The sequence below is a fragment of the Elgaria multicarinata genome, chromosome 9, assembly GCF_023053635.1.
Source record: "Elgaria multicarinata webbii isolate HBS135686 ecotype San Diego chromosome 9, rElgMul1.1.pri, whole genome shotgun sequence".
Classification (NCBI taxonomy): domain Eukaryota; kingdom Metazoa; phylum Chordata; class Lepidosauria; order Squamata; family Anguidae; genus Elgaria; species Elgaria multicarinata.
The window spans coordinates 35649378-35672196 of NC_086179.1; the positions used below are offsets into that span (position 1 = coordinate 35649378).

At 43.3% G+C, this 22819-nt stretch overlaps 1 protein-coding gene across 1 annotated transcript in view; it reads right to left on the reverse strand.

Annotated features, from left to right (window-relative positions):
* Positions 1 to 19386: 19386 nt before the first annotated feature.
* PDGFB (platelet derived growth factor subunit B) overlaps positions 19387 to 22819 on the reverse strand; it is a 33902-nt gene continuing 30469 nt past the window's right edge. The window contains exon 7 of the mRNA XM_063133545.1: positions 19387 to 22703. The gene's annotated coding sequence lies outside the window, so the exon portion shown is untranslated. The remainder of the gene's footprint in view (positions 22704 to 22819) is intronic.

Consider the following 22819-nt stretch of genomic DNA (forward strand, 5'->3'; position numbering starts at 1 on the left):
AAGAACATCAGAAGAGCTTTGCTGCTTGCTGGATCAGGCCAAGGGTCCATCTAGTCCAGCATTCTGTTCACAGAGTGGGCAATCAGCTGCCCAAGGGGAACCCATCAGCCGGACATGTGCAACAGCACCCTCCTGCCTATGTTCCCAAGCAACTGGTGTACGTAGGCATACTGCTGCTGTATCATGTACTGTAAAGCACACAGCGCATAGTGAAACTATGGAATGCAACTTCCACAAGATGTTGTGATGGCCACCATTTTGGATGGCTTTAAAAGGGGGTTAGACAAATTCATGGTGGAGAAGGCTATCAATGGCTACTAGTTCTGATGGCTATATTCAGTGTCAGAGGTAGCATATAGCTATCGATAGCCTTCTCCTCCATACATTTATCCAATCTCCTTTTAAATTGGAAGAGCTACCCTCAATAGTGTAAATAGGATGAAGCAATAGAGGCATCTCCCAGGGTGCAACTTTGTTAGAGACACAAAATGGGCAAATATTATGACAGATATTGTCAGTTATTAAATTATGTAAGGTTCTCTTATTCGGATGCATATGGTGAGGGCAGCAGAACAGGCAGAGTAACATGGTTGCTGTTTCTTATTGCCCTATTCCATGCAGCCTAACACAGTAAACTACATTCAGCTCCTGAATACTGCTGATGGTGGAGGAGAACATAGAAAATGTTGCAATGGACAGCAGCAGCCAGCAGGCCTTTTCCCCTCTTTACAAAAACATCTGAGCAGGACCTGTGAAAATGTGGTTGCTTAGGCCCTCCAGATATCATTGGATTCTAACTCCCATAATCCCTGGCCACCATCCCCAATGTTCAAGAGTGGTGGGAGTTGTGGTCCTTAAACATCTGGGGGGGGGTCACAGATTGCTCACCCCTGCTAAAGGTTCAGGATGATTCCTAAGTCATTTTGGTACTTGTTCCTGGGGTGGAGGAGCATAGAATTGGGAGCCTATTCCATGTGTGCAAATGATGAGGTATGAAATGAAAGAGGGGGCTGCAGACTGTGCATGTTAAGCAAACACCATTCTTAGGGATGTATTTTATCATTATTGTCCTTCTAACAGAGGTGGATACATCAGAGATTATAACAGTATAACTTACTAGCCAGTATGAAAATGATGGTATGCAGATGTTCAAATGACTATCCATGGGACTCTGAAATACATCTGTTCATTGTATTCTATCATGAAAGGAATCCTGTTTATGCGTCAAGAGAAGTGACTGTGTCAATAATTTGAAACAGAATATACAGTGATGGCAAAGTAGGTGAAATAATGATTCTACATAATTTTGAAGATACTAAATGATGCAGAAGGGTTGTTTCTATCATATGCTCATTAAATATTGCAGTGTGTATGGATTTTATATCTCTTTATTCTGTATATTTAAGAATGTTTCTTGTAAAGCCTAATCAGTGTAGGTAAGAGGCATAATATTAGTATATTCCACTCAGAACTGTTACAGTCAAGTAATCCATACATAGCAATATTGATAGGTGACCACATTGAATATCTATTAATAGAGCAAAAGTGTCCATGAATTAACACTCAATGGATTCTTATTCACCATATGCAAAACATTATTTGGCTTCTACCTATTTTCCAGTTTACCCCAAACCAGTGACTAATGCTTGGTCTATGAAGCATTCCGTGATCTTGGAGGATCATTAAAGGACCCTGCACTTTTGGTAACATTTCTTGTAATACTGCATTGCGACATAAAATAAACTGGTGTAAGAGGACGTCAGAAGGTTAAGGGCTGTCTGTAGTTGCTAGGTAACAACATTCTGCCAAGAGGCTCATGGGTTGGGCAATGAGATTGGTTATGATGATGCAAGGCAAAGGATTTATGTATTGGTTTGGTATGTTGCTTGTTCATTACCCCGTTTGGGTCATTTTGCTTATATAATACAACATAATGGAATAATCCAGAATATCTCTGTTTGCTTTCCTAGTGATGTTATTTCTGGTTGTGCATGCCTTTTGATAGAATGTTTTCTCACATGACACTAACAGTGCCTTTGGGCTTCTTGCGTTTTACAGCTTGACTAGTGCAGGCAGAACGGCATTGGAAGTTTGGATTTGGCTGTTAAAATCCTGCCATTTTACCCAATGCACGTCCAGCATTGCTACACACAACCGACATACAGCATGACATGGATTGGTAAGTATTACAAAGCAGCCTGGAAGCATTATAAATTAAAAGGTAGCAAGAAAATACCCATCACAACGATCCTTTTGAAATCTTCTTAAGTAGGGTGACCATATGAAAAGGAGGACAGGGCTCCTGTATCTTTAACAGTTGTATTGAAAGAGGAGTTTCAGCAGGTGTCATTTGTATATGTGATGATATACATGGTGTGATGAATACATGATGATATACATGGTGTGATGAAGAGGGAATTTCACCAGGTTTTCCATATATACAAATGACACCTGCTGAAATTCTCTTTTGTATGCAACTGTTAAAAATACAGGAGCCCTGTCCTCCTTTTCATATGGTCACCCTATCTTAAGCAGTATTCTTGGAATAGACAATTAACATTATTGATTTTTTAAAAGGAAAACTTTAGTTTGTATTGGTCATCACGGGGCTTCCTCTTTCAGATGGGCCACTTCCTCTCTCTCAAAAAGTAACTTTTTGAATGAAACACATACACATGCCTAAAAACTTACTATTTTTACAACAAGCAGACAGAGAGAAAAAAGACATATTTAAAAAAAGCAGACTGCCTTTAATCACCAGCTGCAGGCATGAATGCCTGGGAAGAGGAAGAAACATGGCAGAAAAGGGAATGAGATGTTGCGTAGTCACGTAGGGAACATGATTAATGAGGAACTGAAAATGTGTTTGTTTTTGTAAACCTTCAGCTCACAAAATGTTCTTGAATGACGATGTTTTGAAAAGGAGTAGTAAATGTACGGGACCTTGGGATTCACTCATTGTTGGCTCTTTTGTCTCAATCAGAGAAACATTTTAAAATGCAATCCAGCCACAGCTGATCCAAAGCCAACTCCTGTTTGCCGTCAGCATGCACTGTTATGGGGCCTGACACTTGCTAATAATGGGAGGCAGAGTGCCTCTCCGTGGGTGGAAGCCAGGGGAGGTACCAGTGGAGGCCCCAGTGGAGGCTGGTGGCTGCAATGTTAGTGGGGCAGTGAATCCGCTCGAGCTTTCAGTCAGAACGCCTTATATAGGAGCTCCTTGTATAGCACCCTTAGAGTTCTGACTTGTTCTGTTTGAAACCTGGAGCAGATTTACCGCCCCACTGACATCGGAGCCACCAGCCTCCACTGGGAGGGACATCTTCACTACATCCTGAGCCTCTCCAACGAGCAGCGTCTGGGCATGGCAGTGATCTTGCACTGCTAAGCACCATTGATCCCTATGGGAGTTAGGTGTGCATCAATTTACCGGTAATGAGCCCTTAATTTTTACCTTATTTCTTTTCATTTATTGAGAGACAGCCTAATCCTATGCATCCTTATTCAAATGCTGCACTGAGTTCAACATGGTTTTTTTGGGAAGGAAATAAAATCTGTTAAATAGTAGGGATTTTGCTTGTTTTCACTACTTTTCCATCTAAAGGGCTATGCCATTCTGCCATGCTTAAGTGATACTTTGAAGATCAGACTCTGAAGATTGCATTATGCTTAAAACACACACAAATGGCCAAGGACATGGGGTTGGAGAAGCTGTGCTGTTTTGATTAGTGATGGCATGGGCACTATCCAACAGATGCCTGTGATATGTAAAATCATAGGCCACATAGTACTCATGACGGCAATGGAGGTGTTAGCTGCCATGCAGGATATTACTATTTATTTATTATGACATTTTAATTCCAATTTTCTTTTAAGAAGCTCCGAGCAGCCCCCTCTCCCACATTTGATCTTCATAACCATCCTCCAGGTAGATTAAGCTGAGAGATAGTGACTGGCCCAGAATCACCCAGTGAAGAGAAATCATGATATCCATAGAGTCATTCGGCTGGCTGTTTCCTTTTATGGTATAAATATATAGTCCCATTACTGCAGGCTTCCTCTTTCCTCAGAACTGGGTTTCCCTCTACCCTCCCTTCTTCTGTATCACAAATTCCTCTCATGCTACTAAAATTAAATATTACAAAGCATATACATGCCATGGCAGTTGTAGTCTCCACACATTTACTTAATGGTCTTTCTGCAATGCAAAAACAATAGAGAATGGAAAGTGCTCGTCTGAAATTTCCCCTTTCAGTTGTGCAATTGTTTCGTTTACTGGTTGAAGCTTGAACAAATAGGAACAATACTTATACTAGGTTGTGAGGGTTTGGCCAAGCAGAAGGATACCCTGAATTTGTGAGAGCAATATAGAAAGAAGCCAATATCTCACTGTCTCCTTTGGAGACCTCTTGTCTTTGGCAAAGTCATCATTTCTGGCAGCATGAGGACAACTGATTGTTCTAAAGCTTTTTGTCCTGTACTTGTAAGGCAGAAGTTGGTGAAGTTCTGGAGAGTAATGAAGGCATGTTTTCAGGCGATCATGCATCGTCTGGGGCCTCAGATGTGAGGGACAGGATCTGAGGAACCCTTGGAGGAGAGTGACCCTCAGTGGCATGTTGCCAGCTTTTGAAGCGATCTCCATAAAGCGGCAGTGATTTATAGACATTAGCAGGTGATAATGCTTATGATCTATGCTATGGAAAGCTTCCTCGAATGCAGGGGTGGGCAAATTGCGGCCTGCTGCACATGGTATTGGACTCCAACTCCCATAAGCCCTGAGCATTGGCCTTAGTAGCTGGAACTGATGGGAGTTGAGTCACCCACTCCTGATCTCATGGTTCCTGAAATCAAGTTCCTAGAGGCCATTCCCCTTCCCCCATCTCATTTTTTTTAAAAAATTATCTATTTCATATTTATTTATTACGTTTCTATACAGCCCAATAGCCAACACTCTGTGGGTGGTTCACAATAAAACAGTTAGCAACCCTAATCTGTGGGCCCCCTTAACAGGAGCTAAGCAGTGGAGGCTGGTGGCTCCAATGTCAGCAGGGCAGTGAATTTATCCCAGGTTTCAGTCAGAACGCTGAAAGAGCTCTCCAAGGTGCAGAAGCTCCTTTAGAGTTCTGACTGAAATCCAGCACAGGTTTACCACCCCCTTGAGATTGCAGCCGCCAACCTCCGCTAGATCGAAGGGAACAGGACAGATAACGCCTTCTGCCCAGTATTTCTCTCATCTTATTCTAGTGCTCCTTTGCCTCCTGCATGAGAACATGTAAGTAGAGAAGTGGAATCTCTCAAATTGGGTGGTACACACACAGTCACAGAGGGAAAATAAGCCACAGAGGTTTATAGTCCCTCCCCTTGCATGCTGGTCGCGTACATAATCATGGAGGGAAAATAACCGAGGGCGGCTTATTTTCCCTCCCTGTGCATGCCGGTTGTGAGTCACTTAATTAGCATATTACCTCACCGTGAGCAGGTTGTTGTGACATCTGAACCCAGCGAGGGTGGCTGGCTGGGGTGGTTTACAAATGACCCAGTAACCTTAGAACAAGCCATGGCTTTCAAGCTAGTTTGTAAATAACTGCAGCCACCCAACCTTTGCCGGGTTTAGACATCGTGACAACCCGTGCCCAGTGAGGGTAATTATGCTAATTAGGGGGCTGTGAAGGACACTTACTGTAAGTGAAGGACACTTAACTGAAGCCAGTGTCATTACCATACTTTGCCCCTTCTGTGCCCCCCCCCCCCGAATTTTTTTCTGGTGCCACCACTGTTTGCTACCACAAGAGGTACTCATGGCCACCAATTTGGATGGCTTTAAAAGGGGGTTGGATAAATTCCTGGAGGAGAAAGCTATCAATGGCTACAAGTCCTCATGGCAATGTTCTACCTCCAATATCTGAGGCAGTAAGCCGATATACACCAGTTGCTGGAGAACATGGGTGAGAGAGTGCTGTTGCACCATGTCCTGCTTTGTTGATCCCTGGTCGACAACTGGATGGCCACTGTGTGAACAGAGTGCTGGACTAGATGGATCCTCGGTCTGATCCCGCAGGGCACTTTATGTTCTTATGTTCTTAAATACATTGCGTGCAGTTTAAGCCTGTGTTACCTGGCTGCAGGGCCACCTCTGCACAATTAATATGTGCAAATAAAAGCCGAATTCTGTTTGAAGGGCTTCATAGTGCCCACCTGTCCTTATAACAAATGGTTATACAAAATGTGCTACCATCCCTAGGGGAATGCACACTGGAAAGTGCGGCGGTGGAGGGGCAGGGCGGGAAGAGAAAAGGCATGTCAAGGGGAAAACGGCTAAATCCTTTCAGCTGCTCCTTTCTGTTTCTTGGAGCACAATGGAAAGTACATAATTAGACTACTGTACAGTTCCCACCCTTCGTAGCTGAGCCAGGGAAAGATTTTCTGTGCCAGAATTGAGGAAGCCCAATTCTTTTTTCAGTGTCTGAGAAAACACTTGGTTCATTACTTACCTGTGATGTCTCTTAAGTCAGAAACATTTGGGTAAATTTTCTAAGAATAAGGCATTTCAGGTAGCAGGTAGGGTGAGCCTAAGATTCTTTCTGACTACCATGGCTCTACACAGCTCAGAATCTATAGGTCTAGAAAGCTGTAGAATACATTTATTATATTTAAATGGTACTGCATGTTTCTAGACTTCATTGTTCTTGTGGATAACTTGGAATCGTGCAGGTGATTTCTACTAAATTTACATATTTATTATATTTTTTCCAACAAGTTAAAAGTGCTGCCCACAATGGAGGCTGGTGGCTCTGATGTCAGTGAGACTCTGGGTTTCAGTCAGAACTCTAAAAGAGATTTCCAAGGTGTGGAAGCCTATCCCCAAAATGAGTTCAGCACCTTGGATAGCTCCTTTAGGGGGTCTGTCTGTTTCTGACTAAAACCCAAAGCGGATTCACAGCCCAACCGACAGCAGAGCCACCAGCCTACACTGGGTGCACATGGTTCCCTGCCACCACTTGTTATAATTACAACAATCCTGTGATGTAGATCTGACTGTGAGATACTGACCATGGATTTGAGCCTCCCTGATACTAATTGACATGGGGAAGGACCATCACTCAGTGGTCGACCACATAAATGCAGGAAGTCCAAAGCTTAATCCTTGCCATCTCTATTTATAAGATCAGATAGGTGGTGATATGAAAGAATCAGGCTTAAGACCCTACAGAGTTGTGTCCAGTCAGCGTAATATTGGACTACCTGGATGAGTAATCTGACTTAATATAAGGAAGCTTCCTGTCTTATAACTGTTGTACCACACTGAGTTCCCATGGTTGAAGGGTTGTTTCCTGGAGAATCTGGTACATTTCTCAGGAGCACAACATTACCCTGGATGCAATGAAATGTTACATCAATTTACACTGTCAAAATGTGAATATGAACCCTCAAATTTTGAAATTCCCACGTTTTTAGTTTGATGGAAATCTTTTAAAAACAACAACTAAGACTGAAATCCAACATAGATTGGTGCAGGCTTAAACCAATTGAAGTCGATTGGCTGAAACTCAGTTGTTCGATTGTGATCCTGTATTGCTGTCTCCCTCAACCTGGTGCCCTCCAGATGAGTTGGACTACAACTCCCAGAATCCTCCAGCCAGTAGTCCAACACATCTGGAGGACCCCAGATGGGGGGAAGGCTGCTAAATTGAGTCTTCTTACTAATAAAATGTTTCTTAATTAGGGTGCAATCCTATGCATATTTAGACAGAAAAAAACTGTATAATTCCCAGCATGCCCCAGCTAACCATGCTGGCTGAGTCATGCTGGGAGTTGTATGACTTTTTTCTGTCTAAATGTGCATAGGATTGCACTCTTAATTATTTTACATGCTGTTTGTGCAAAATCTCCAAATCCAGCAGCAGCCATAATATGAACGTTGTAAAACAACAACAAATTACAATTATAAATTAGGAGAATGAAACTAATTTTGGATTAGCAAATTTGGCATTTTTACCATGCTTAGATCACAGTATTGTTTGAGAACTCCATTCTTCCATGCCATCCTGTGAATCTGAGAATCAATCAGTCTTAGCCTAGAAACAGCAATGAGAACTATGCCAGAAGATTCATTACCAGGGGAGGCAGGCGTATGAGTTATAATTCACTATTGTTCCGCATGTTGCCTCAGGCTTTCCAGTTCAGGGTCCTCTTAGGTTAAAATGTTTTGTTCATGGCCATCAGGTTTATGGGACACCAGGGATTCCTTGCTCTTCCTCTCCTCTCCCTCACCACACAGAGGTGTTTTTTGTTTTATTTTGTTTGTTCTTCTTGATTAATGGGGGAAAATTCTGGATATGTGATCCTCTCTTCTCAATAATTAGTAAAACAAACACTTTCCCATTATAACAAGGAAACACACTCTTTCCATGTAAATCCCACTTCATCTAGCCTTAAAGGGATAGCATACATTTTTTTTGGCTCTGTTCCCAGCTATTACTCTGAACTTGTCTATCCTGTAGCCTATTGCAGTGTAGATCTGCTTGCAGTAGTTCATGGGACATCCTTTTGCCTAGGGTAGATGAGGACTGGGTTTGGATGACACGATAACCAACAGTGGGTTAAATAATCAATGGTTGGTTATTGTGCCATCTGTCAGGACTTTTTTACACCATATTTGGTTAGTTGTCCAAAATAACCAATGGAAATAACCAATGCTGTGCAGAATTGATTATTTGAACAACCATTGGTTATTGTGTAGCGTGTCAGGTACCGTTGACTATTTCGTTGCACGCAGTTGGTTTTTTCCGGCAACTACAAAGTCCTCTGGCAAGAATGACCAAAATGGCGGCTGTTGCTGTAGTCCATCCAGCAGAACTCGCATTGGCCAGTGGGAGGACGGAGGGGGAGAGAGAGCAGAGGATGTGTCAATCAAACACACCATTGACTAATAGTCAACTCGACGCTGGTCTTAATCCACACAATAGTTGATCGTAATCATGTTGTGTAGGGAATACCCCCTTGATAATCAACCGTAGAGTTGACTATTAACCCAACATTGACTATTGTGTTGCCTGAATGCAGCCAAAGGGCAATAGGTCTGAGCCAGCTCTGGAGCCTTGGGCCTGAAATTTGACTCTCTTCTCCAGAGTAAGCCATGCCTAAACTTGATGCCAGCCCTGTTCAGCAACACAATCACACACCGATCCTGTTCAGACAACATGCTAAGCCATGGTTAGGCCACTAACCCTATTGTAGCAAATGGTTAGTGAGCATATTTAAACTGTGGTTATGGAGCCACCATGGTTAGGAATGATACACATGACACGCTAAGCTATAATGTTTAGTTCAAGTGTTTAACCATTGTAGCTTAGCAGGTCATCTGAACAGGGTCACACACCCCCTAATAAATTGCAATCACATGGCATGCTGTGTTCATCCTCTGAATCCAAGAGAAGCGCCTGTGATGGCTTGTGAACGTGGAGAGCCAGCTCACAACATATCCCCTTTCATGGGTTGCTTCTGTGATCATTGCTCTGGCTATTCTTAACCATACTTTGCATCTCAAACGGAAGGTGCCGCTGTGTGCAGGAAAAGCGGTGTGATAAAACAGCCAGAAGAAAAATGTAAGGAGTAAGGAGACTGGGGGTGGGGTGATTGGTGGGGGAGTCTTTTCTGGGTGCCAGCTGTGCAGTGTGGCTGTGCAGCCGGCACCCAGAAAACTCCGAATCACCTCGGAGGGCCCGAATCTCACCGATGCTTAGGCACCGAGGTGGGTCGGGGCTGCTTTGGGGGCTCTGGATCAGCCTCCAAGGCAGACTGGGGGGTGGCTGCACAGCCCTAGTTTAAGGTGTCTTCTGAACAGGGCCACAGTGTTTTAACTCCCAGGGGAAACTTATCTGTGGGGAGCAGGCTTTCCATATTAGAGATGGTAGGGCTGGGCCACCAGGAATGTGTCGGGGGGGGGGGCAGGGGCAGTGACCACAGCCTCCCCTCCCCTCTCACAGGATTGGAATCAGGTGGGGGCCGAGTGCTTGAATAGGGCTGAAGTCGTATCCTCAGGGGGCAGGTCAATATATGTGTAGATACATGTAACACTCCTTAATTCTTCAGAGAGAGTACTTGCTCCCACATCTAAAGGAAACAAATGTTGAAACATTGCCAGCAAACGTCTCAATAGTTGGCTGAAGTCTGGAATGCTTATAAACATATAATATATTAATTCCTTCTATTTGAATAAAACATTTATTTAACTTATCTCTTGCCTTTCCACCAAAAAAAAAAAAAGGCATTCAAGGCAGCCAACAATAAAATCTAGATTTAAACAAATGAAAACGAGTTAGTAGGTGGATTAGAAATATAATTATTAAACCTTTTTATTTTCTCAGTATTTTAACACTTAATTTTACTTAAATTTAAACTTTGCTGTTTTAATTCCATATTTTAACCTATGTCAATTTTTGCTGTGTGGTTTTATCCTGGTTGTGCTTTTTATATTGTATTTTGTATTGTGTTTTTTGATTGTTGGTTGTTTTTATGCTCTGCATGATTTTAATTTTTGTGAACCGCCCAGAGAACTTCGGCTATTGGGCAGTATAAAAATGTAATAAATAAATAAATAAATAAATAAATAATAAACAAACAAATGTTTTTTTTAAAAAAATAAAACATACCATAAAAACAAATAAATTAAAAACACAGTGAAAAAATATAAGAAATAAATAGGGTCAACCAATTAAAACTCCTTCCACGACAGACCAGTTTATTTGCCAAAGTCTAGCCTAAAAAAAAAAAAATGTCTTTGCCTGGCAGCAGCAGGACAACATTATCTTAGTTATTCTCACAACGAATCAGGAAATATCAATGTGTTTTTAAGTCTTCCCCGTGTTGTGTGTTAGACTTTTATGAGCGCACAGCTGCTGTCCCCTACACACTTCAACTTCAAAATGTAACATGAGAAACAGCCCTGAGGTTATCAGGAATTCAAATTCTCTGTCAGATACGAGACTCCATATAGTGTTTGAACAGATGGGCTATACTGGATGGAATTTGCTCTCCCGTATTTTACTGACATTATTGGATGGAATGTTGTGTGACCAAACGAGCATATCTAATGCAAGGGAAGATGTGCGAATTCATGTAGCAGAATGACTTGACGATGGTTGGTGATGAGTAGTAAAGTGCGAAGTTGGAGAAAGCTTTTTATGTCACACAAGTGAGAGCTCATTCTCTTTAGCTTTTGAAACTAAGCAGTATTGAGATCGAGACACATGCTAGACTGTTAATTGTGAATGCTGCATGAGCGTTTTAATACACAAGAAGCTGTAACTTATCTGTAACTTATCTGTAACTTATATGATCCATCTATGATTCATCTAGAGTGCTATTGTCTACCAGACTTCCCTCCACCTGGTACCCTCTAAATGTGTTGCACTACAGATGCCATGATCCCCAGCCAGCATGACCAATGGTGGGAGTTGTAGTCCAATGTACCCAGCGGGCACCAGCTTGGGTAAGGCCCTGGGTTAGGGCCTACTACTGGCTGACAGTAGGCATGGTCCAGCTTCTTCTGGGAGCCCACACTCCAACAAGGGCTTCTTAACGAGAATCCCCTGGAGTTGCTCCTCTTCTTCACCATTGCAACCTGCTTCTTCACCTGCCTGTTGCTCTGGCTCAGGCAGCAGTGGTGGTGGTGAGAAGGAGTAGTAGTAGATGCCACTGCCTACTTGTCCAGGAAGCAGGTGGTAGCAATGATGACAAAGGGGATGAGGAGCAATAGCAGCTGGTGACAACGGTGGTGAAATGGTAGACTCAAACAGGGAGGGACGACATTGAAAGTGTCTTGCCCAAGGGCCTGACTTAATATGGGTTGCAATGCCAGCACTACCACCATACAAATGTTTTTTGGGGGGAGGATTAAGAAATGAGTACCCTCACGCACGTTTGGGCTAAAGGTGGGTCTTACGTCAAAAAGGGTTGAAGACTGCTGGTCTATGCTGACTGGCTCTCCCAGGTTTGGAGGGGAATCCTTCCCGGCTCTGGCCTAAGGTGGCCATGTGTCCTCTTTTACACAGGGCAGTCCTCTATTTGAAGGGCTGTCCAGTCCAAGTCTGGAGAGCCGAGACTTGACATTGCCCGTCAGCAGCACCTGGGCAGCAGATGGAGCGAGGCACACAGGTCACCAGCTTCTTCACCACTATAGTGAGATGTTCTGCTTTTCCATTTTAATCATAATCATAATGTCTAAATTTGCACATATGCATATGCGTTACCATATGCATATTTTAAGCACATCTGTATCCTCTTCCAGTGAAGCTTTTCCTCTTTTTGTCAGTTCATATGAAGATGCTGGGATGTTTCACATTCAAAACAATCTTTTTACCAAATAAACTGGTTTCCCTGCAATAAGTCCAGAACTGGGGATCAGGAAAGATGGAGCCCTGACTTCCCTTTTGGATATGGTTACTATTTATTTGTTTGTTTGTTTGTTTGTTTTAGCATTTTTATCCTGCCCTTTAGCGAAAAAGGTTCTTAAGGCGGCTTGCAAAAATATTTCTTAAGACAGTCCCTGCCCACAGGCTTACAATGTAAAAAACATGACATAAAAGCAAAGGGGATTGGGAGGGGGGTGGGCGAGAAAGCAGCAAATTCAGGCACTAGATTCTTAGGCCTTAGCTAGACCTAAGGTTTATCCTGGAATCGTCCTGGGGTCATTCCTGTTCATGTAAATGACACACAGGATATCCCGGGAGCAGGCAGGGATGACCCCAGGACGATCCCGGGATAAACCTTAGGTCTAGCTAAGGCCTCAATTGCAAAGTTCAGCAGTGACAGTTGGTAGCAGGAGGGAGGGGGCTCTCAGCTGCAGCTCGACCCAGGCATGGTGGATTGGTACCTGGCTGCTGCTTCCTCCCCCACTGATGGCCTCTGCAGTACCATGTGTTTACTGTAAGCTGTGTTCAATTATGTGCGTTCAATGTACATGTAGCATGCCACTCACGATTCTATGAGTATATTTTGCTGGTTAACTGGGATACCTTTGTATCCTTTTCAAAAACTAAAGTGTGAACTTGCCTTTGCATGAGGCTTGCAATGTAACTAATTCATTTTTGTGTTACCATCTTATTCTCAATTGGTCTGTGTTGGCTTATTGCGTTTGTTATTCCCCAAAACTGAGCAAGCATCATGCTATTTTTTTTTTAAGTATCATGATGTATAATCACAGAAGAATGGTGCTGTTTAAAGGAGAGGCTTTGTTCGAGCAAGTGGAAGAATTTACACCAAGATATTCCACATTTGTTTGTTTGTTGTTAGTGCTACCAGGGTAAATTGGCTGCGCCACAGTTTTTGGACCCCTCTTGTCAAACCTTGGTGTCATTATGAATGGTAATTTCTCCCACTGTGAAATGCAGCTGGAGCTGTAACAATGGATTAGAAATACTCCAACATAGTCCAAATTTCAGCACTGGGTAAGCAGATGCTTCTGCCAATCAGGATGGGAGCGGGAGTATAGAATTAGCAGGCTTTTACAACAGCTTGAGGCTACTAGTGGATTCAGCCCTCATAGTCTCAATCACCTCTTACAAAAACTGCAACAAGCACTTGAAATTAAACAGAAGTTGACCGATACAGCTACAGACCTATGCGTTGCTAGTTACCTGTGTTAAATGGCTTCCAAACTTTTTAACTGACCAAGGCCTTGTCCAGTTGGATGCTTAGAGTCAAGCTTGATGATCAGTCTAGGGGTGCCAGAAATCTAGCTATGGCCTGGTCAGTGTTGCCTAGTATCTAGTACATCGTCCTGCAGATGTTGAGCCTGCTCAGATAACACACTAAGCCATGGTTAGGCTGCTAACCCTTTTGCAGCAAATGGTTAGTGAACATTTAAACCGTGGTTATGTAGCCACCATGGTTAGGAATGGTTCACATGACATGCTAAGCCATAATGTTTAGCTCAAAGTGCTTAACCACCATGGCTTAGGGTCACAGTTGCTGAACTGCTTTAATAGATCTAGGGCGCAATCCTATCCATGTTTAGACAGAAAAAAGCCCTACAAGTCCCAGCATGCCCTAGCTAGCCTGCATAGGACTGCACCTTTAGGCCTTAGTTAAACCTAAGGTTTATCCCGGGATCGTCCCTGCCTGCTCCCGGGATATCCTGTGTGTTATTTACATGAACAAGGATGACCCCGGGACAATCCTGGGATAAACCTTAGGTCTAGCTAAGGCCAATGTCTAAGAGACTATGGGGTCCCTCATTCAAATCTCACCTCTGCCTTGAAAAGTTGTTACATTACTGTGATAATATTTGTATTTATAGGCTGTCTTTCCACCTTTAAAGGCCTTAAGAGCAGCTTATAAGGCTCAGCAAAACAGCCATCCCTGATGAAACACCACAGCATGAGGCTCAAATGAACCTCCAGGGATAGGGATCTCGGCAATCTGGGTGCTGCTACTGATAAGGCCCTATCCTGAGATTGATATATTAAAATCTATGTAGCTACCATTTCCCATTTCCCCTTTTTTGTTTTGTTGAAATTTTACAATAAAATATTAATTATATATCTATATCTATAATCAATGTATATGTCCTTTGTACCTAGGACTGCTTGGTGGATCTCAGGTTTCTGGTAGAGAGCAAAGTAGATCCTATACAACTGAAATCTGCCCACTCCTGCTCTATTGAACATTAATTGGTGGGGAAGAATTATTTCAGCCTTCCCCAGCTTGATGCCCTCCAGATGTTTTGTACTACAACTCCCACCATTCCTGATCCTTGGCTATGTTGGCTCAGGCTGATGGAAGTTGAAATCCAAATCATCTGGAAGGCACCAGGTTAGGGGAGGCTGTATCGAGCCTTTTTCTCAAGTAGTGCCACCACTCCTTTCCAGAAGCCCTAAACTCATCAGTATTTTAGGGGAGTGGGGAAGAGTGAAGTATTCTTTCTGAAAGTAATTTACAGGGAAAATCCCAGAAGCGCAGCTATGTATGTTAGGGCTGATTCACACATGCATTCAGCACCCAATGACTTATGACTCGAAGACTCACAGTTGAACTTATGAACTGCTTCCACTAAAAAATATTGGGTTTGACCTAGGCCATAGCTAGACCTAAGGTTTATCCCTGGATCATCCAGGGGTCAAACCTGTTCATCTAGGTGACACACAAGAGATCCAGTGCTCAGGCAGGGGCGAACCCTGGATGATCCCAGGATAAACCTTAGGTCTAGCTGTGGCCCTAGTCTAAATTAAGTTGAACTTAGTTCCCGTTGAAGACAACGGGACAAGTTAGTCCTGACAATGTCAGGCCCATTGATGTCAATGGGAACTTGATTCAAGTAACTTTTGGGGTGATGTGAAAACATTGCCCATGGTATTTCATTGGTGATGACTGGTTCTCACAAGTAAGTCATCACCTGATGTTGCAGGCATGGAATGGCGCACGTGTACACTGAGGGGGAGGGCCTTACCTCAGTGGTGAGGCACGCGCTTTGCATGCAAAGGATCCCAGCTCCAGTCCTTGACATCTCAAGGCAGGCCTGGCAAAGACCTCTGGCTGGGGATTCTGGAGCACCTCTACCAGTCAAGGTAGACAACACTGGGCTAAATGGACCAGTGTGCTGATTCAATACTAGGCAACTTCATGCATTGACATGCAACATTACAGCAAATGGAGAAAGAAGAACCAACCCCATGCTGCGTGGCACCAGTGGTGTAGGGGTAAATTTTGAAGTGCAGTCACACATCATGACAGTTCTTATAGCCACGCCCCAAGAAGAGTCCAAAAATTGTTCCAAATCAACAGACTAGTTCTAGCAGTTTTCTTCTCTACCAGGTGCAGGGTTTTTGTAAAGCTAATGGGTCTTAATTGCCCATTCAAATACAGGCCACCTCCAAATACTTTCCATTACAAGAAGGATAGCACGTCACCAAAGAAAAGGGCCTGTTTACACACCCATCCATGTGCTAATTGCATGGTGGCATTGGCTGGCACACAGGTGTCAATATGTGCAATGACTTTCCTTACTCATAGGAAGGGGGAAAGAACATGCCCTCCTGAACTCAGAGGAGCTGCATCTGTCTAGACAATGACTAAGGGAGGTTGGTGTTTGCAGGGCTTTGAAAAGAGTAAACAGCAAAAGAGGAAAGAGATTGGAGGGACACTAGCAAATTTATCAGGAGTTCCTCAATGAGAAGTTTAGTAACGGGAGACAAATTTACTTGAAACACAACTTGCTCATCCGTTACTGGTCATCCTCTTCAATGTGCAGCTGTAAGAGGTGGGTATGACGCCTCAGTTCATGAGAAATGACAGTGAATCCCAATAAAGTGGGCCAGTGCCCTGGTGAATTGAATGTGCTCCACAGAATATTCCCCCAGAATCCTCTGCAACATGTGAGGATTCCATGACATGCGGTTGTCATTTAAGACACAATTATCGAAATCAGGAGTAAGCAACCTGGTGTCCACCAGACATTTCGGACGACAACTTCCACAACCCTAACCATTGCCTATGAAGGCTGAGACTTATGGGGGTTGTAGTTCTAAACATCTGGAGGGCACCAGGTTACCTACGCATGATTTAAGTCTAGGGGTGCTTCCAGCTGAAGCTTTTATTGTGCAATGACACTTTCATTTATGGACTTTTTATGGGTCGTCCAGACTATGTCATTTTCCTTTTATAGCCCTCCTGTGTTTTTGTACCATTTCCTCTGTCTTTCTTTCTTTTCTTATTTTTAAACAGAAGAAAAATCTGTTAAGGAAGAAGAGAAGGAATATCTGTACATTGCCTTTTAAGTGTCGCTGGATCAGACCAAGGGTCCATCTAGTCCAGCACTCTGTTCACACAGTGGCCAACCAGCTGCCCACAAGAAACCCACAAGCAGGACATGAGAGCAACAGCACCCTCCCACCCATGTTCCCCAGAAATTGGTGTACATAGACACGCTGCTTCTGCTACTGGAGGCAGCACATAGCCATCAGGGCTAGTAGCCATTAATAGCCTTCTCCCCCAGGAATTATTTACCCCCTTTTAAAGCCATCCAAATTGGTAGCCATCACTACTTCCCTCTTCCTTCTGAACTTAGTTAAAATCTACACAGTGGCAGAGCTCCAGCCCCCTGCCGGCCCACTGGAGGACTTCAGAATTCAAATCTAAAGACAGGCCAGGCACAGGCAGTGCCAGCGAGCGCTCTGGAGATCCCTGCATGCCCACTACAAGAAAAATAATTCAGTCAGTGGCAACAGGCTGGCAGGGATGGGATGGGGAGGCGTTGCGGCTGCTGCTTTATTTTCTGGAAAGCACCCTGCGCCCTGCGTGTGCACCATCGCTGATCGGCATGGGTTGGGGAAGCAGACCCCCTTAAGATATTAGGGTGTGCCTGGGCACCCGGGGCACACCCCAAGCACATACCTATGGAGCTACCCTGTTATAAAGCAAAGTATTTGGGGATGACTTGGTCTCGAATGGACAATTCAGACCCATTAGCTTCACCACAAAGACCTGCTCCTGGTGGAGATGAATACTACTGGTTCGGCTTTGTTGGTATGGATCAACACAGCTGCATGGATTTTTGGACTCTTCTCTGGGGCATGGCTAGGACTGTCAGCATGAGCACCTGCACTTCCAAATTTACCACTTGGCCACTAGAAAAGTGTTTCTTGAAGTTAGTAGGTTTGGGGTGAGCATTTGTCTAGATTGCAATGAGGTAGTACCATTGAGTCAGTGTGGTTTGCTGGGTGTCATCTCAGACAGCCATCCTACCTCTGGAGATAGGTTGATTCCATTTACCCTGGAATAACAAAAATGATAAATACATGTTCCCATTTTATGTTAGGATTAAAAAAATACCCCAGGTAACCAAGAATTGTGCTACCTACAACGACCTTTTATGTGTTATGCCATCTTTATTAACAGAGCCAGTGTGGTGTAGTGGCTAGTGTTGGACTGGGAGTCGAGAGATCTGGGTTCTAGTACCCACTCAGCCATGAAGCTCACTGGGTGACTTTGGGCCAGTCACAGACTCTCAGATCAATCTACCTCACAGGGTTGTTGTGAGGATAAAATGGAGAGAAGGAAGATTATGTATGCCCCCATGGGTTCCTTGAGGGGAAAAGCAGGATATAAATGTAATAAATATAATAAATTAATACATACTACGCAGTCCATATGAAGTAGTACGGACATTGTTATTACTTCTGTTTTATGTTCTATGGAAATGGCCTTGAGACTGAAGGGCTGTGCTTCCTTGTGAGTCCATAACAGAGCAGATTTCATTTCCTGTCTACTAATAACAAGTCTGAGACGCTGCCCCCTGGGCTGTACCAACTTTAATAAGATACCAGGCATCAAATGAACACTCAAGCACATTGCCATTCCACCCACCACACCAATAGGATGTCATCCTTGCTCATGAAATCCTTGGGGGCAAACAGTGAGTCATCCCTTGTTATAAATGGAGTGACTCATCCTGTCTGAAGCAAACTTGTCTACATTTGGTTGTACCATGTAACTGCTTTTAAGTGGTATAGTGCTTAATTTCTCATATGTACCTTGGTTTATGCATACTGAAACTCTGTTTTATATGAGATCTCTAACCATGACTGTGTATTGTATGAGATCACTAACAATAACTGCTTGGCTAGTACAATGAGGAGCAGTATTGTTTGTCACTATACAATACTTTTTGTCATATTTAAACTCTAAGAACATTGTTGGACCCAGCATTTTGAACAGGTGAATGCTCAGGGGAATGAATGAATGACAATCCATATGGACAAATCTCTGACATCTAAAGTGCAATCTTATACATGTCTACTTAAAAGTAAGCCCCCTGAGCTCAGTAGGGCTTGCTCCCTGATACATTGCCCTAAATGTTTTTTTAAAAAATGCTTTCTAGATTGCAGGTTTTGCCTTTTGATGTCAGCCACCTGCATTTTTTCCTTCAGTTTGCTTTAAGAAGCTGAGCGCAAATGAAACACAACACCATTGAGGGCTTTGATTTTAGTTTTTTTTTTAAACAACTTTAAATACAGTACTGAGTATAAATTAATTTTACATAAAATGTGTGTGGGGAGGGAGAGAAAGGCTTCACCCTCCTTACAAAGGAAAAAAATGAAGTAAAACAAATGGTCTTTTAAGACAAAATGGAATAGGATTGAAAAGCCAGAACTGATTTAATGACTGGGGCGGGGGGGGGGGGGACATTCAATATAAGGTGGGTAGTCAGGAGACCCATGTCTCTAACCTGTTTCTAACAGATATTTTTTCTCCTGCTACTGGCCTACTCCATGGAAATACATTGAGAGATCATTCACAACTATTACTGTTAAGTTTAGGGCACAACCCTATGAATGTTTAGACAGAAAAAAATCCTTTAATTTCCAACCATGCTGGATACATGGAGGTATAGGACATTTTTCTGTCTAAACATGAATAGGATTGTGCCCTTATTTATTTATTTGCCAGTCAAGTCTGACTATACTGCTAAATGCAAGAAATTTGCTAGAGGCTACTAAGCAGTTTTGCCAGTTAATGACAATGGACTTCTCTGTGAGGGAAAACTGGGCCAACCCAGTTCAATAGGTAAGCCTTCGCCAAACCAGCACCCTCCAGATGAGTTGGATTACACGCCCAGTCATTCCCAGCCAGCATGGCCCGATTGCTGAGGATGATGGTAGTTTTAGTCCAATTCCTCTGGCAGGCACCAGGATAGGGAAGGTTGAAAAATATAGCACAAGAAACGGCATCCTGGAGCTGAATTTCAGGAGCACCAAATACAACTCAAAGGGAGGAAATAATCCCTCGTCTCCTTCAGACAAGAGGTATGGAGAAAAATTCTGCCCACCTCTCCCCACCCCCCACCCCCAGGTTTCCCTTTTCCCTTCAATATCTACAAGTGAATGGAGTGGAAATACAATTTACTTTACTCCATACAACTGAATGGTCCACAAAGGATATACTTTCACCTCGTGCCACAAAACTGTTTGAGCCAATCTTGCAGCATTTTTATTTTAGATCTGACCTGGACCTCAGGCAAATTTAAACTTATTTATTTATTTAAAAATGCATTTAGCATTTCCCCCCTATATTTTTAAGTGATTGCTAGAAGGCTTATTCCTTCTTTTCCTCCATCCTCACCCCCTGCCAAAGGTTTGCACGGCTTCATCTCCTCAGGCAGGATTGTATAGTACAATCTCCTTGTAATAAACATAAATGTGTAACTACTGGGCTCCACCCCATATCAGATCACCTGGTCTACTTGGAATGCAGTTGGATTTTTTTATTTTTTTTGCAAATGTCAAGGTCCCTTCAAGGTGCATTTTACCTTGCTTAAAACTATAGGCCAGGAACTGGAGAAACAGCTGAAGCAGGCAGAGGAGAGATTATATGGGACGGAGGGGTTTAAACCCCCAAATTGAAGTCCAGTTTCCCCCAACCTAGAAGCCTCCAGATGTGTTGAACTACAATTCTCATCATAGTGGTATGATAGGAGTTGCAGTCCAACATATTTGTGGGGCACTAGGCTGGGGGTAGGCTGCCTTAGACAAAGGGCATCAATTTAACCCCAATGCTTCCCCCCTTCCTCTTTTGCAACAAGATAATACAGTGAATGAAAGGAGCTAAAGAGGTAGATGGAAAGTAAAACCTAGAAAGCATCACTTGTTTCATCTTTCTCTACTCTCCCCACGAACTCTCCAAATATATGTAGGTGACTAGTCCCTTTTCTTTCTCAGATAAGGTGAACATGTTTCCTTTTTATTAATTTTTTTCTAATAGTTCCTGAAAATAGGCTCACTGTTTCACTCTCTCCAGTCACACAAAATTGTCTGTGAATCTCAATCACTAGTGATCTGGAATAGCTTGTGAGCCTTTCAAAGAGTTAACCGGTCTAAGGCTTGGAGAGATGAAATGTAGGAGAACAGGGGAAACATAGAAGATTAACATAGCACAAGTGGTTAATGACGGCAAGTTCATCCTGTTTGCCTTCTTTGCCTCTGCCACATCTACTGGATGCTACCAGCTGGATCCCTGTCCAGGAGCTCTGGTTGGACAGCACTAGAAGTGCTGGGTAAGGTGCAAAGATATCCAGTTTCTCTTGGCATTTGAGAATAAATCTATGTGATGCATCACACAGAGTTGTAGAATCTCTTATGGCTGTCAGGAGGCTTTACACAACTTCATTTTTGTCAGATCAGAGGATGTTAACCTGAGGCTATTAATATGGTTAGCATTTGAAACATCTGCCCATTAATTGCTGTGCCAGAGGAGAGCTGGTAATAACAGTGGCCATAAATAAAGGTCACGCAAAAGGCACACTTATGATATGGGTTGGGCTGATGATATAATATATGTGACTGAGTCACACCAACAACCCATCAAGCCTTTCCAACCTGGTGCTCACCAGCTATTTTGAACTGCAACTCCTAACAGCCTCAACCAGCATGGCCAGTGATCAGGAATAATGAGAACTGTAGTCCAAAACATCAAGAAGTAACCAGACTGGGTAAGATTGCCCTACTGTTTGTCCCAGTAGGCCTCCAGATGTTTTGGGCTACAATTCCCATCAGTCCTAGCCAGCACAGCCAAAAGTGAGGTATGATGGGGTGGACCAAACATCTGGAGGGCCTCAAGTTGCTTAGACCTGGTTTACCCTGATTAGCATGATCTTTCCATGGTCTCAAGGAGGTGACTCTGTTCACACTGGTACTTAAGATCCTATAGAGAAGTTACACTGATTGCTCATGTTCAGCGAGGATGTTGTGATACAGTTATAGCCCCTTCTCCTAAAAACCAGTCTCTTTCTAGCAGCCATGGGAGCAGCAACCACAGGGGTAACAGACCAGATAGGTTAGGAGCCCCAGTTTATCCAGTGGTTGTAACCTTCACTTTACTGAATGCAAAACCATTCACAAAACCTCACAGCGAACCATACAAAAAATGAACAATGCCAAATTCCAACTGAAATAGGAGATTGGAAACAGGATAACCCAAGTCCTTCTCCTCATAACCATGTGCAAAGAAGGCCTCTTTGATCCAAGGAGATCCCTGGATAGATGGGTGCAGTGGTTCCTCTACAGTACAGCTGCTCCCCTCCTGTTCACTGTCCCCCACACTCCATCCAGTTGACAGCAGGAGGTCTTGGGCACATGTATCTTGCTCTCATTGGTTCTGGTCTCCAAGGCATGGCATGTTTAGTGGTTTTAAAAAATAAAATATACATACACACATTAAAAATATCTATTTAGACATGACATCAGAAGTCTTTAGTGCATTTGCTGTCATTGGTTGTCACTCTGACTGCCTTGACTTGTGCCCCCTGGCACTGTAAACAGCCTGAGCCCAGCTAACTCCTGGATGGGAACAAGAAGGAAAAGGAGGGAAAGGGCCTTTCTTCTCCTCCTGTTCCCCTCACTGCCTTTCAAAGGGAGATCGGCACCACAAGTCTTTGCCACATATCCAATACGTTTGCTGTGGCAGGAAGCATATTGTCCATCCAAATTGCTGCATGTTCTGCCATTTATTCCCCACCCCAGTCTTCTTCCTTTGGGAGTATGCTGAAATGCAGTTAAGAACTCGAAGGGTCAACTTTGATGGGAGAACGTCCGGCGAGCAAGGGATCAGGAAGCACCATTTGCCGTCCAAAATAGCATTGAGGCGGATGGACGGAGAGAAACTCTGAGAACCCCATGGGGGCAATACAGCAAAGATATTAAATAATAAACCTGGAAAGTAAGCAAAGAGAAAAGGTGGGTTGGGATTGCACCTTGACCTGCCAAATCAGTTTCATTCTAGTTATTCTCTGTATGATGGGCAACGCTCTGCCTACAAGAAGAACATA